Source organism: Mytilus californianus, unplaced genomic scaffold (genome assembly GCF_021869535.1).
Source record: "Mytilus californianus isolate M0D057914Y unplaced genomic scaffold, xbMytCali1.0.p SCAF_11, whole genome shotgun sequence".
Classification (NCBI taxonomy): Eukaryota; Metazoa; Mollusca; class Bivalvia; order Mytilida; family Mytilidae; genus Mytilus; species Mytilus californianus.
Window position 1 is genome coordinate 55,110,599 of NW_026262593.1, and position 16,892 is coordinate 55,127,490.

The window sequence follows — 16,892 nt, forward strand, 5'->3', positions numbered from 1 at the left end:
ATCTTTCGGATATTCTGCACTTGTCAGGTGTTTTCTGGGATTACCTTTGTTTGTTGTAATTCATAACTCAAAACACGCTCCTGATGCACCATTTTTAAATGTAATTCTTTATGCTACTTTATATATACACATGACAGCGTCGAATGTTTGCAAATCGAGGAAGGCGTGCAAGAATAATGTGTATAAGTTTGGCAACGACAAAAAAGCTTTTTGTATTATAAAAGACTGAAATCATGGTTTGGTAAAACTTTGATTCAAACTCCCACAGGCAAAGTTCACTTTTGGATGATTTGGTTATTCTTTTACATCTCTTTTGGTCAGATAGATTTTCACATGCTTAGGTAGTTTTACATCCTTCTCTTTCTATTTTTGAGGTATGGGCGTTCTAATAAAGATACAATATTTCTGTATCTTCATTTTTGTTAGCTATTTACATTTGCTTTGAAATGGGCTATATCCATAGATTTGAATTTCAAAAAGAAAACTGTTTGCCTTTAAAGTATCAGATCACGGGAAAATAAATAGTGATGATAATTCTTTGTTTGTATTTCTTATGTAGCATAAGCTTTGTTACATTTCCTTCGTTCTTTGAGAAGCCGATCTTCTTCTTAAAGCTCTAACCAATTAGTAGTTACATGTACTATGGCCGCATAACAGACAAACTAAGGGACGTCGGGCGTTAATCTTGTCGCGCATCTTTGAATGCTATCTTGGGGAAACTTATTCAACGGATTGAACAGAGTGGATTTAACGTGTCAGGAGCGAACTTGAATATACAATGTTCAGAACGAATTTTCGGGTGTATTGCACATTGCTACTGTTAAATATCAGCTGTGACACAAAATATGAATCATTTTCTATGTGTACGTCGTAGGAAACGAGTTCAGAATAGATTCATGTTTGCATTGTGTCGAACATCTAGTATTTTACAATATCAATATAGGTGTTCTTCATTATAGAAACAACAGGTTTTTTTCAGCGGATACGTAGAATGTTTGAGATAAGTTGAAGTCAAACTTATCAACGTCATGACAAACCATATGACGTCGGTGTTAGTGCGGGTCAAAGTTCAACTGCCGGTTTGGCACGTTTCACAAAACAAAGTCATATGTGAATTATATCAAATTTTAGGAAGAGACAAGAAGAGGAAATGTCGAAGATATTGACTGTATATGATATCATTGGTAAAATCTCGATCCTAAAAACTTTCGTGACAAGAACTGTCAACAATCATATATCAATAACAAAAAGTGGGACATAACAATGGCTACCGTAATAATCTCGATTTGTTATAGTTTATTATACCCCCGCTTTCACTGTTTTACCTCTGTCTGTCCGTCCGTCCATCCGTCAGTTCTTCAGTCCGTCAGTCCGTCTGTCCATCCCATGAATATTTGTGTCACATCTTTCCCAGGAACAGCATGACAAGGATTTCTGAAATTTGGTTTCAGGGTTTATATAAGTCAGCTATATCGTGTAATGCGTTTTTAGATTCATCACTCAACAACTTCCTGTTTACCGAACACTTGTATCATTTTACACATGATAGCCAAGGTGAAAATTTTCGTCACACTTTCTCAGGAACTACAATACAAGGATTTCTGAAATTTGTTTCAGGGTTTATATAAGTCAGCTTATACCGTGCGATGCGTTTTCAGATTCATCACTCAACAACTTCCTGTTTACCGAACACTTACATATTTTTTTCACTATTAAAATTACCCACTTGCGGCGGGGGTATCATCAGTGAGCAGTAGCTCGCAGTTTCACTTGTTGTTGAAGGTTTACAAAACTTTTATAAATATGTTACAGTACTAGTTTCAATTGTGTTTACAATTTTTAATTCAAAGCCTCAAACCATATTTGAAGCAGAAAATTGCCATTTTATAAAAAAAATCATTATCATATTAGATTCAAAATGCGATTTAAGTTTGTATTTCTAAACTTACATTATATCTTTTTTCAAGTTATACTATTTATGTGCTGTGTATGTACGCACTTGAACTTGGTGTAAGTTTTTTTTTCATACCGGTTTCACCAGTACGCAAAACAAGAAGATACACCCATAACACAAACAGCTGAAACAAGAACAAAAACAAAATATCAAAAATCTAACAAATTTAATCAACACAAACATGAACACTTAAATATTTCCATTAAAGTGCAAACTTCTATAAAAGTGTAAACTGTTATTGAGTAATTAATTGCTGAACACTTGATTTCCCTTAATATCTTGTACAAGTGACAGTATTTTCGTAGACATCATGTGAAATACCTTTTTAAATAACCAGTCATTGAAAAAGAAAATGTGTCTTTGAAAAGCTAAAGAATAAATCGCATCGAATACTCATAATTAAATTCAAACTTCTGATTTTAATATTTGTATTCACTTCATATAATACCCAAGTAAGACTTGACCTTTTAATTGTCTTATCCATCTTCTCATGAAAAAATAGTGACAGTCACATTGTGTCCTATCTTCTGTTGACACTGGACTAATCATATTTTATAAGTTTTTTGTCATGCTGCTATTTGTCTGAAATTTATATAATTATACATAGTATACAAAAGCTATATTCTCTGCATTATTAACAAAATATTCAGTTTGTAACTTTGTATAGGAAGCATTGTCCTAAAAAATTACACACAACGAGTGTGTTGGTTTTACAGTTGTAGTGTATTGCTCTAGGTTTTTGCAATCCATCTTCTTTTGTTAAGAGGACTCTTGATTCCTTCCCATCGTGCCCTACTACCACCATTTGATTACTGTTTCTACACGCTACGAAAATATTTCCAGAAGCATCGTTAGTTATATCGGTCGGATAAGCTGATTTCTGACAGTCGAATTTCCAACGAACTTCTCCATGTAATTCAGCTGAGTAGACAGCATCACTATTGCATGTGGTATAATAAAGTTTGTCATTCAAAAATGTACAATAAATGGACGTATCGGCTGTTGACAACGTTGACAAGGTATTGCCAGAAATATCAAAGAACTGAATGGTCTTGTTGTAGAAGCTGACGACTAATTGTTCACCTGTACTAATAATACCGTAGCATTCGTCTTTCGTACGTATAGTCCTTTGTACTTCTGATGAGTTAACATCAACAATAACAACTTTCTTCTTGACAAATAATGTTGTAGCAACTGTGTCTTCATCTATTACTGCCACATCAAAACATTGTTCTTCAAGTTGTATTTTTTTATATGCTCGCCTTCTTGATTCATGATAATAAGTCTTTTGTTTGACGATTGATCGGCAAGCACGATTCTCCCGTCGTCGAACATATCGAAACCTGTTATAAGCGTATTGCTGGATGTTCCATCTAGTGTGTAGAAAGAGCGGATATTTGTTAATTTAATGGTATCTACAGTGTTAGAAATAGGAACAAAAATCTGTCCCTGCTTCTCCTTCTTAAGAAGTATTTTTTTTTAGGACGAAGAATTCACTTCTATCTTCCCTAATTCTGTGACGTCTTTCTCGAACTTCAAAAGTATCGGTGAACATTTTATGTTAATATCAAAATGGTTCATTATCTGATCGGTTTGTAAGGACATCCAATCTTTTTCTTCTATCTCAATTTTTTTTTCCATTCGTGTATACCAATGAAAGCTTGGAAATTTGACGCGTGTCGCTTAGTTTTTTCCAAATCACCACTTATGTTTTCAACTTTTGTGCGCATTTCTGAGAGCTTTTTAATAAAACTATCAATATTTCCGTTCTGTTTTTTCTCCATGTTGTCCAATTTATCCAAAAGATCTTTTTCTAGTTTAATTAAATGATCATTTATTGCTGTTCGGATATTTTGCACTTCAGAAATGATTTTATCTTTCTGAACTCCAAAAGCTGCTCGATTATTTTGATTCTCAGTTATCAGATTGCCAATAAGTGCGCTGATGTCTTTTGCCCTATCTTCTAAATCTGCAAATGCAGCAGACGACTTTGCTCCTTCCACTACTTCCGATATAGCTTCAATTTTTGACAGGTACCATGTTCCTCTGAAATACAAGACACACAACATGGTTCGTTGTGAATTACACAATAGAAGTAGAATTTTAAATTGTGACGCATGCATTTCTGTTTGATTGCAGCAACAGAACTAGGCAGTTTCTGGTAATCTTTTATAGGTATTGTTTTATGGTACTTTGTTAAACCCATGCGGCCATGTTGTCTTTCGCATTCATTACATATGGCTTCTTCACATTCTGAACACCAAACGGTGGCAGATTTTGTTATGTTATCTGTCATACAGATATCGCATATCGGTACGGACGGCGCCATATTAAACTGAAAAACAAGAGACACTTTAATTTACTTTTTCATAACTTTTGTTTTTAATGCGAAAAATTACATAATAAAAATTTCAGTTCAAGAAAATATAAGCTGCGTTTCCGAATCTTGATTTGAAAATAGGAACTGTCCGAATGATCCGAAACTGATTATTTATTTATTCACAAATAGTATTATTCGAAGAGAAGCGATTATCTATCATATCTATCACTAGAAATCCTAGCACAAATTTGCATTCCTTATAGATTGCAGACAACTTTGAACTAGCATTGTAAAAGTAAAACTAGAGGCCTGTTAAAGCCTGAATCGGTAAGCTGGCAAGAAACTGTAATGTTTATTTGTATTTCCAAACTTATGGGATAAATTGTTTTCATGGTCCTTGTCGCTTATTTTGTTCTGGTGTTCAGAGGGGAGTATGATGTATTTTTGTCATGTTGCTTCGGATAATCTCAACCAGTCAAATATTTACAATGGAATGATATATTTTGCTTTTGTTCTAAATTGTGGGAATGCTGAGAAAAATGAAAAAACGCCAGCCGTAAAATTCACCTTTCTATATAATTGTTGTTATTTTTAAAGGGTGAGAATAAGAATCTTAGATTCAAAATCTGACATTGTTTTTTACAGAAAGTTGCATGCATTTTACAAGCATTTATCGCTACATTTTTACCTTGTAAAATCCACTGCTTGATAACTTATATTATTCCAGCAATTTGTTATTCAAGTAATAAGATGTTACACCATGTAACTGCTACATATCCTTTTTTATTTCAAAGCTATACTTCAACCATTGAAATAGTACTAATTAAAGCTTACAAAATAGTTCTAGTGAGCTACATAGTTATAACTCATATGTAGAAGAACTTCATCATCTTTAAAGAAATAACTTCACTCGTTACCCTCTATATTCACTGAAAAAAATTCTGACTTTTGGTTCCTTAGTATCAGGCTAGCCAAAATCTAAAAAGGTATGTTTATGACGGTAGATACAGTTATAACTTTTTAAACACAAAACACACGTTGAACGATGGTGGCGAGAGAACTAGAGTTTTGATAAGTAGAACGTTTTATAAGTTATTTGAAGAGAATTGATTGATTGTTTGTTAATATAAAAAAAAAAGAGTATAAGAAAAATATCAAAGTTTTCCGTAATTTCAAAAAGGGGAAGTCTATAAAAACTCCCCAAATCAACCTTGCCCACCAACGAAACGAGTCAAAAATCAACTGTCATAACCCTGAGTTGGTACAGGTGTTTTCCGAAGAAAATAATGGAGTAAACCTTTTTGTGAAGCTAGCTGAACATCCCACTAGTAGGACAGTTTTTTACATTCCCGCTATATTGGAAATAGGATGAGCACCAAACTATCCTAATAGGAAATGTGACAATAATGTGGTTGCAGCAACTAAAATTGTGTCAACATACATCACAAAAGACTAAGGAATAAAAAATTAACTAGTTAACTTTACATTAACCTATGAAGATATATATGATCATAAAATGATAAACTAAGAACTATCTATGCCAGCAATCAAAACAAATTGTTTATAGATGGCACTGTATTGGTTTTAGATAAGTTGTAGTTTTATTACGTTTTTCGTGGTAAAGTTGAACGAATAGAACATGTAGAATATTCGATAAATAATTACAAACAAAATAAACTTTCAATCTTATCCCAGTTTTGATCAGTAAATGTACTTATAGTGAAATGTGTATACCCAGTGTATCATCAAAACATTAGCACATTATTGTGATGATATCCATAAAAATAAAGCATATACATAAAAGATAGAAAAAAATGACAATCCGGTGTGTATCAGGCAATACAGGTGGCCGAGAGAAAAATGATAAAAAACGTAAGTAAACAACTGAATCAGTCCAGACTAACACAATTACATTTTCCAAATCAAGGTTAAGAAGTAACATCTGTTTGTCTTGGAATGACGCGCGTTTTGTCTACATAAGACTCATCAGTGACGCTCAGATCAAAATAGTTATAAAGACAAACAAGTACAAAGTTGAAGAGCATTGAGAACCCAAAATTCCAAAAAGTTGTGCCAAACACGGCTAAGGTAATCTATTCCTGGGATAGGAAATTCCTTAGTTTTTCCGAAAAATTGAAAGTTTTGTAACAAGAAATTTATAAGTATCAATGCATCAGGCAATACAGGTGGCTGAGAGAAAAATGGTGAAATAAACCGTTGAAATCAAGATTAATTCCAGATTATCAATAAGAAATTTAATTTTTAAAAAACGCCAGGAACGAAGACAACTGAATCAGTCCAGACTAACACAATTACATTTTTCAAATCATGGTAAAGAAAAAACATCTGTTTACCTTAAAATGGCGAATGTTTTATGTATATAAAATAGCACCAAATATCTACGCGTCATTATTGTTTGGTGGACACTTAGCTGGCATTTCCACAGCTGTTATAATATTTATGGGATAGCACATTATATATTGCTATTCATATCAATATGATTTGATAGGTCTGATAGATTAAATTTGATGCTTTTAGCCAAGGCAAATGAAAAAATAAATCTACTTAAATTGGAATATGAGAAAGAGGGTTTCGTATTATTGAATACTATCCAATTCCTTTGAATTGTTCCTTTCGAATAAAAAGATAATTTATGAGATAGTACATTATATGTTGCTATTCATATCAATATAATTTGGTAGGTCGGTAGACTCTTTGTTTTATAGATTACTTCCTCCTGGCTCTAGGAAGATTAACTTTGATGCTTTTAGCCAAGGTGAATGAAAAAAAATAAATCTACTTAAGTTGGAATATAAGAAAGGGGGTTTCGTGTTATTGAATACTATCCAATTTCTTTGAGTTGTTCCTTTCGAATAAAAAGATAATTGCAGTAAATTAAAAAAAAAAACAGAAAACCCCGACACAAATAACTACAAGACAACCTTGCCACTTAGACTGCTTTTGTTAATTCAGAAATTATTGTAAGGTTTTTACTAATGCGCACAATGCGACTTGGTGATTATCGCTATAAAAAAAATTCGCTTTCTGAATCATCTGAAACATATATTTGAATGAAAATTATCCTAAAATCGTACTGATTAATTTTGCATTTCTGTCTATTCTTCAAGAATTACAACTTCCTACTTTGAGACTTTTTGTCACAAAAACCACCCACGTTTTTACAAACGACAAAATAAGATTATTTCCCTTTGATTTTTCAAATCTTGATAGGTCTGATGCCATTTAATTGTCCCTTTTGATAAAAAAGAAGAGCTCCTTTATACTTAAAAAAAAAAGAGAAACAGAATCATAAAAACACAAAGATTCAAAACACATCTGCAAACTAAAACTGCTTCACCAGATCTAAGTGGTATACTATCTTTCTTTAGAAAACGAAAGTACTAGTTTAATCATCACATTCATCTTGGACAATAAGTTTAGTTCTTTAATAACCGTTAAATACTTACTATAAGACTCAGGATATTGACAAAAATATAACATACCAAATATTGCGGAACCTCTGTGCAAGTTTAATCACTGTCTGTTGACAAGAATGTAACCAGGAAGTATTTTCACGTGATATAGCTATCATAGTAGAAAAAATGCGGTTATGTCCCTTTGACTGTTTGACTCTATAAACTGCATGAAACTATCTTATACATTTGGAAGTTTTGATTGTCCACCATGATGCCCAGGAATAAGCAGTGCAATTAATTTGAAATACATGTAGTTGATTATATTTTATATTGGTTAATTTGGCATAAACAAGTGAAATATATAGTGTGGGTGGCGCATATTCGCCGTGGACACATTTTCGCCGTTTTTGCAATTTTTTTCTGTAAATTTGTGTGCCTTTACCCAATACTTGCCTAAATAGATGCTAAACGCTGTTTGTAATGTTCGAACTGTTGATATTCTTCTTTACCCCAGTTCCAATGTTATTCGCACATATAAAGAAATACGCAGGTGTTTTTGAACGATTTTGGCAATTATGTAAGATTTATATGGCACGCATGCGCAGTCATAAAGTAAATATTTGTTAGCAAAATCGTATAAGAATGATCTCTCAAGCTAATTCATGTAATTGCAAACAATTGTTTTATAATATACAAGGATAATGAGGATGGTCATATCATACATTGCAGCGAAAATGTGCCCCCCATGGTACAAGAACAACTTGATATCCTCTTGAGTTTGCGTTCATTTTTAAAACATTTGAACAATGTTTTGAAGAGAATTCCTTTATTAAATATTTTTTTGTCATATAGTAAACTTTCTGAAACCTACATAAAACGTTTCAAATATTCGAATGTAGATCGGATGTAGGTGGAAATGAACGAATTTTGCGGCGAACACGCGTCACCCACACTAATCTGAAGACACAAATGACCTACGTTTATAAAAAATATGTAGACGGATAAACTAACAGAAACTTAATTTTATCATATACTGTGGATTCATTTATTTTCGTGGGTACCAATTTTCGTGGATTAAGGAAAACTTACATGTTCATGGATATTTAATTTCGTGGTTTTTGACAATGTTTGCATACAAGCCTATAGTAAATTTGCCATTCGTTGAACTTTTAATTTCGTGGTTAACATATAACAATGAAATCCACGAAAACTGGTATCCAACGAATAATAATGAATCCACAGTACTCTAAATGAGACGTTTACATAACAATAAAGGGTCTAAATGAGGTGTGTACACAATAGAGAATAGTGGGGTAAATACAGTATTAATAGCTAAAAAAAAAATTTAAAAATTGCCCCAAAAGCAATATTATATCGAATTCCCGAAGCTTTAATATAAGCGAATTATTATTTCACTATTACACTTTCATTCATGATTGAACAAAAAGAAATCATTTTTTAAATTTTATATATCTCGTAGCTAGTGCCCCTTTGAGAATTTGATGTGAAACAACGTGTTTGACAACATCTTGTTTTTTTAATTAAAAATTTTGTGTGTTGTGATGCATAATAACATTGTTAAATTCGTCTCACATAACTAATGGTGAGTCACAGTAATTTAGATATTCAAAACTTATCTACATTGATAAATAAGAAAATCTAACCATGCTTTGAGCATTTATATTCGATTATTGTATCCCGATCTATGGCTGCAAATAAATTGCTGAAACCTTGCTTTCCCTATAATATCTTGTACAAGTGGAAGTTTTTTCGAAGTCATCATGTGAAATACCTTTTTAGATAACAAGTCATCAAAACAGTAAAGGGGTCTTTGAATTTTAATAAAAATAACACAATGATATACATTATTTTTTAGGTGTTGATGCCTGCCTCTTTTCTCGATGCGTTGAAAACCTTAACCTAGCCTAGGCCTGTGTTCTGCTCTTTATCGGGTTTTGTCCCTTTGACACATTTCCCGTTTCCATTCACTATTCTATACTCTTGACCAATTTTATAAACTTTTTTTTTATTTTCGTTGTTTCATATAATTTCAAAGTAAACCTTAGATATTTTATTATCTTACTCATCTGTTTATGAACAAACAGTGCAAAAAAAGTAGTAAGGCACAATGTTACCTTTCTTCCATGAGTTTTTGTTAAACATATTTGACGCAATACTTATCATAATCTAAATCTGATAGATTAAGTTTGTTGTATGTTATCTTGGTGCTATTTGCCTTAACTTTCTGAAGATATATACAGCATGCAAACGTTTTTTTCCATTGGTATGAACAAAATCATTCAGTTTGTAACTTTGTATAGGAAGCATTGTCCAGACAAATTACACACAAGAAGAATGTTAGTTTTACGGTTGTAATGTATTGCTTGATGTTTTTGCAGCCCATCCTCTTTTGTTAAGACAATTTTAGATTTCTTACCATCTTTTCCTACTACCACTTATTGAATACTATCGTTGCAAACTACGAATATATTCCCAGACGCATCGTTGGTCATACCAGTCGGATAATCTGATTTCTTAAAGTCATATTTCAAAAAAACTTTTCCATTCAAATCAGTTGAGTAGACTGCATCACTCCTGGGTGTTGTATACTAAAGTTGGTCATTAAACGTGGAACAATAACCGGCGAAATCGGCTGTTGACAAAGTCGATAAGGCATTACCCGAAAGATCAAAGAACTAAATGGTCTTGTTGTGGAGACTGACGACTAATTGCTCACCTGTATAAGTTATACCTCCGCATTTGTCACTTGTAGGTAATTATTTTATTCCTTTGTACATTTGACGAGTGAACATGTATAATAACAATACTTTTCCTTTCTAATGTTGTAGCAAATGTGTCTTTATCTATCACTGCAACATCAATACATTTGTCCTCAAATTGTATGGTTTTGATATGCTCGACTCCTTGATTCACGATAGAAAGTTTTTTGTTTGACGATTGATCGGCCAGCACTATACTCCCGTCGTCGAACATATCAATACCTGTAATAAGCTAAGCATGTTTACTGGATTCTCCATTCGGTGTCTTGAAAGAGCAAATATTTATCAGTTTAATGTTATCTACAGTGTTAGAAATAGGAACGAAAATCTGTCCCTGTTTCTCCTTCTTAAGAAGAATTTTCTTTGAGGACGAGGACCTCCCTTATAACTTCCCTAATTCTTTGACATCTTTTTCAAACTTCATAAGTATCGGCGCAAATTCTTTGTGAATATCAAAAATGTTCATTATTTGGTCAGTTTTGAAAAACATCCACTCTTTTTATTCTATCTCAATTCTTTTGTTCCATTCATGTATACCAAGGAAAGCTTGGAAATTCGACGCGTGTTGCTTAGTTTTTTCAAAATCACCACATATGTTTTCAACTTTTTTGCGCATTTCTGAGAGCTTTTTAATAAAATGTTCGATATGTTCGTTCTGTTTTTTCTCAATCATGTCCAATGTATTCAAACGATCCATTTCGAGTTTAATCAAATGATTATTTATTACCGCTCTGACATTTTGCACTTCTGAAAGGATTTTTTTTTTCTGAACTCCAAAACTGGCTCGATTATTTTGTTTCTCCGTTATCAGATAACCAATTAGTACGCTGATGTCTTTTGTCCTATCTTCTAAATCTGCAAAGTCAGCAGACGACTTTACTCCTTCCATTACTTCCGATAGCGGCTTCAATTTTTGACAGGTGCAATGTTTCTCTAAATGCAAGACATACAGCATGGTTCGTTGTAAATTATACAATAAAAAACGAATTTTCAGCTGTGACAAGAGCATTTCTGTTTGATAGCAGCAACAGTAACCTTTTATTGGTATTGTGTTATGAATCTTTGTTGGTCCCATGAGTTCATGCTGTCTTTTAAAATCATTACAAATGGATTCTTTACATTCTGAACACCAAACGGAGGCAGATTTTGTTATGTTATCTTTCATACAAATACACATATGGATGACGCCAAATTAAACTAAAAACTAAAGAAACTTTAGTTCAATTTTTCATAATCTGTGTTTTAATTGTGAAGAAATATGTTATTAAAAGTTCATTCAAGATTACCATCTTATTTGAAAAAAATTGTTTTCATGATCCAAATCGTTTATTTTCAAATAAACATGACGAGCAGTGGATTAACACACCAATTGCACACGTCTTATGGAGAAATGAAGTTAGTTAACCCTAAAAAAGAACGATGCCCCGGAATAAAGCTTCGTATCTTCTTAAGGCAAGTAAACAACAAGTATCATCAAACCTGGGCGTTGTCTCTCGCACGGCAGGGAGAAATATGGTGATCAAAAGGGAGTACGATGTGTTTTTTAATGACACTTCGGATAGTCTCAACCAATAAAATATTTATCTGCCTACCAATACAAATCAACTTTTTTACTCATAAATGGATTTTTTTTTTTTTTACAGTTAACATTTTGATACAGTCGAATAATATTTTTTCTATTTTCAGTCAACATTCAGATACAGTCTAAGAATAAAGTTTTTCAGTCATCAATACCTTTGACAAACATTCATGAATATTATAAAATTAAGACCGAAGCTTTTTTGTGACCAAAAGACAGTATCCAGAGCAAAACTTGAAAACATTTATTTTCATTTTTCCGTATTCAACGGATAAAAGGACTTAGTTTTTTTTCAGTTAACAAATAGATACAATGTGGTTAAGTATGAAAATAAGGAGATGTGGTATGATTGACAATGAGACAACTATCCACTAAAGTTCAAATAAAGTGGACGTAAGCAACGGGGACACAATTTACAGCATCCACACACCACGGGCAACAAACTCTGCAGTCAATATAATAATAAGATGTGGTATGATTGTGGTATGTTTAGTCTTTATTCAGACTGTTTAGTAGTTGTTTTTTACATGTACAAAACGACAACCTACTGATTTATATCAAAAGCTACTGAACATTTTACAACAAAAGTATATCTGAAAAACAACTTAAACTTCTAACCTGAATTGATGTTTTTTGGTTCGAACTTTGCCGATCACAAACAAAATGACCGTTTAAGACTAAAATCTATTGACTAATGACGGTATATACAGGTGTAGTGTTTAGAACAGGAAGCATCTGTTGAACAATTCTTTATATGAAGTAATTAAGATATATATCTTTTCGGTAGAAACGCTTAACCAGGCATTTTCCTTGGATGCAAACCATACAAATCGTTTACAAATATAAAAGTTTACTAACTTGATTACAGAGCAGTTAGAATTTTCAAACGTATTCAACGATAAGGATGAACGAGTTATTATTTTTGTTAGTAATTAATAAAAGATCAATCGTGGCTTGATAAAACACCTGTTATTCAATCAAGAACAACATAAACTCATTCATAGATAACCGTGAACATAAGAGGCGAAGTATACAATGTAAACGTTTTCATCACCTAATGAACATACAGCGGTGTTCTTTTATGCCCAGTGTATCGTTAACAAAATACCAGCAACATCTTGGTATACTGCTATTTATTATGTGTTGTAAAACAAACATTATAGACACAGAAAAACAACAGTCAGATATCTATGGGGTAATGAAGACCAAGGGTAAAAGATATAATAAACTGTTGAAACATAGTTTACATCAGAGCTATCAATTAAGTCAAGGAGGAAAGTCACATTTTCATGACCTAGAACAAAAAAAAACAAACAATAGCAAGATAAAACGCACATGCAGATTTATTTGAAATTACCTAATACTACAGACAGCTAACAAGAAAAATTATTGAAATATGGCTACCGAACTGTATAAAAACAAAATATAGACTTTTTCTTACCTTAAAGAAGACTTTTCTAATTGTCTCGACTCACTAGTTTTCCTCCACTGTATTTTGATACGTAGTTACAAAATGCATTTAATAAAACAGAAACGTACAAACTAAACAATTATTAACCCAATATAATAGAAAAATAAAGGATCGTCTATGATACAAAGTCAGTCCATGCCCAGCAAAAAGCACACAGAAAGCAAAGTAACGGCGCTTTTATTGATGTATAAGATAACACACTTAGCATATAGATATATACTTTAATACAAATCTTAAAATAGTCGGTCAATAAATTAAATTGTCAATTCAAACAAACGGTATTTTATCAAAGTGGTGTATCTGTGTCAGGACAATATTTATCAATCATATAACGAGCTATACATATCAGTAATAGTTAAAATTAAAGTTATTCCTTAAGTATAGAAATATGTACAAGTCATGTGATGTGTACGCAAAAAACGTGACATTCGTTGACGTTCCCAATACAAGTAATTTCAGAAACAAGTGTTGTATGCAAGATGATATCAATTATTTTTACTATACCTGTGCTTAAACCACTGCTACGGATTATCAATCCCCGTATGTACAGCCCACCACTTTTTCTATGGAAGTACGAATAAAAGATACATTTTGTCTGAAATTTTCTATATCCTAAAATTGAGTAAATAAGGTGGTAACTCACGCAGAGAAAGTTAACTTTACATAATGTAAGCTGTACTTATCAGGCCTGTTGGGTTGTAATGCTTTAAAATATTTCATATACTCATCTTCGCAAACACTTTGTAACTAGCGAACCTGGTGACTAATATTCCAGCGTTTTTTACGACAAAAATACTGTGCTTTGATGTTACTACCATCTATGTCGGTACTGATGCTGTCCGATTATTAATTCTCAAGGTTACCATCCAATAATTGTTTTCCTCAGAAAATGTTATCCATACTCCAGTAATGATATAGCTGATGCCTTTCATGTTTTCCACTTCAAAAGATATCAAAGTATAAGAAACAATTACCTGACCGAACCGGGTTCTCAAAATATAAACTTCGTGAATTTTTTTTGTAGTAATCAAAAGTTACAATGTTTACTTAATCCAACAGGTACAAAGTTTGAAGTCCTTCTTAAAACATTTGAGAGAATCGACGGATTATTGCTGAAAGGGATTGCTGTAATACGTGTTGATTGCATGTTTTTTTTTAATTTTGTATTCTGTCACAATCTATATAAAAAAGAAGATGTGTTAAGATTGCCAATGAGACAAATCTTAACCAGAGACTAAATGACACAGAAATTAACAACTATAGGTCACATTACGGCCTTCAACAACGAGCAAAGCCCATACCGCATAGTCAGCTACACAAGGCCTCGAAATGACAAATGTAAAACAATTTAAACGACAAAATTAACGGCCTATCTATGTACAAAATAATGAACGAAAAACAAATATGTAACACAGCAACAAACGACAACCACTGAATTACAGGCTCCTAACTTGGGACAGGCAAATATAGAATGTGGGGATGAAAACTAGTTTGAAGGGGCTTATCCCCCCCCCCCTTAACCTGGGACAGTTGTGTAACAGTGCCACATCAGAACAAACTATAAAAATCAGTTGAAAAAGGCTAAACTTATCAGATGGATACAAATAGAAATACATCTAACATAAATACAGAGTAGACGTGGACGGGTACTTGTACATCCCAACAACAAAAAGACACTAAGTACAGTTCTGAGAGTACTCGCAGCTACTGATAGCTAGTTCAAAGCCAATAACAACTAATAAAAAAAATCATGCATCTAAGACTAGTCTTCGATTTTATGACAGTACAAATTTAAATATCAAAAATGAGTTCTTGTAATTGTGACTAGTGTTGTTGCAAAGCTTGCCGCGAGTTTATAACTATCCCTTTATACGGCTTTAATTTGTAATGCTTAAGATAAGCTGCATTCAAATAATTCTGAGGCTAGAAAGTGCTTACCAAAAATACGTTTTGCGCGTTAACTTGCATGAATGTCATGAGTGACACTGTGCCGTATATTTTATTGTTTTTGTCAGTTTGTAAAGATCTACATAAATTAGGTTTATCGGTAATTTTATAAAGCGACACTATATAAAGAGTATTGTATTGAAAATGTGTTTGTTGCAAGCCAGGGACCCGATAGTCTCTATTGTAGCTCTGGGTTTCCATGGTGTTAATTGTTATCTGTGGTTGACGTTTTTTAAAATTATGATCTTTTACCATTAATCCAAAGTATTGGCAATTTACAATTTGAAATATTGCTCTACTTTTGAAATCCATATGCTTATTTCTAGTTTTATTGTTACTTAATTGCTGTCTTAATGTCGCATATCCATCAACACTTCATTGTCTCGGAGAACCAGCTTATCAAGTATATCTGAATTCTAGGAGTTAAAACCGCATTCATAAAACGTTATCCATGTTAGGTCTTATACCTTTTTTTGAGATGTGGTATTGTCTAAAACTGGCTTTGAAGATTGTAAATATGACGTTACAATAAATGACGTCGCTTTTTTTCCTTACATTTTGTTACACAAATGTTTTTCCCCAAACCAACATTTTACTAACAGTTTGAACAGTCAATCTATCTTAAATGACATTTTTCAAACAAAGATTAATTTCTGAGGGCTCTTGGCATGAAAACATATTGTAAAAAATCAAATGAGAATATATAATTTTTTATAAAAATATTTGTATTTGTCACTTCTGCTCTCTTTTAACTCGGAGCCGTAAGATTAAACTGACAACCGACACAAATCATGTCACTTTGTAAAAGACGCATTTTCCATGTAAATTACACACACAGAGAGTGTTGGATTTACGGTTGTAATGCACTGCGTAAGGTTTCTTCAGTCCATCTTTTTTTGTCAAGAGAATTCTAGATTTCTTTCCATCGTGTCCTACTACCACCAATTGATTACTAGTCATGCATGCTACGAATATATTTCCAGACGCATCGTTGATTATTCCAGCCGGATGAGCTGATTTCTGACAGTCAAATTTCCAACGAACTTCTCCATTCAGATCAGTCGAGTAGACTGCATCACTATCATGTGTGGTACAATAAAGTTTGTCATTCAACACGGAACAATGAAAGGAGACATCAGCTGTTGACAACGTTGATAAGGTATTACCAGAAAGATCAAAGGACTGAATGGTCTGGTCGTAGAGACTGACAACCAATTGTTCACCTGTACTAATAATACCGTAGCATTCGTCTTCCGTGGGTATAGTCCTTTGCACTTGTGATGAGTTTACATCAATAATAGTAATTTTCCTCTTTATAACTAATGTTGTTGCAACTGTGTCTTTATCTATCACTGCAACATCAACACATTTGTCTTCAAGTTGTATTGTTTTGATAAGCTCGCCTTCTTGATTCATGACAACAAG

At 32.8% G+C, this 16,892-nt stretch overlaps 2 protein-coding genes across 3 annotated transcripts in view; both read right to left on the bottom strand.

The window, feature by feature from the left end:
* LOC127720341 (uncharacterized) overlaps positions 1-7,845 on the bottom strand; it is a 210,699-nt gene extending 202,854 nt beyond the window's left edge. Inside the window, exons 1-2 of one of the 2 annotated variants that reach the window (XR_007990701.1) lie at positions 7,742-7,845; positions 2,107-4,289 (exon numbers count right to left, since the gene is read on the bottom strand). The gene's annotated coding sequence lies outside the window, so the exon portion shown is untranslated. Of the gene's footprint in view, positions 1-2,106; positions 4,290-7,741 lie in introns of those variants that run through there. The other variant, XM_052226919.1, reaches the window with a different exon arrangement.
* LOC127720342 (uncharacterized) overlaps positions 1-16,892 on the bottom strand; it is a 101,438-nt gene that overhangs the window by 58,581 nt on the left and 25,965 nt on the right. The gene's annotated exons all lie outside the window — the stretch shown is intronic.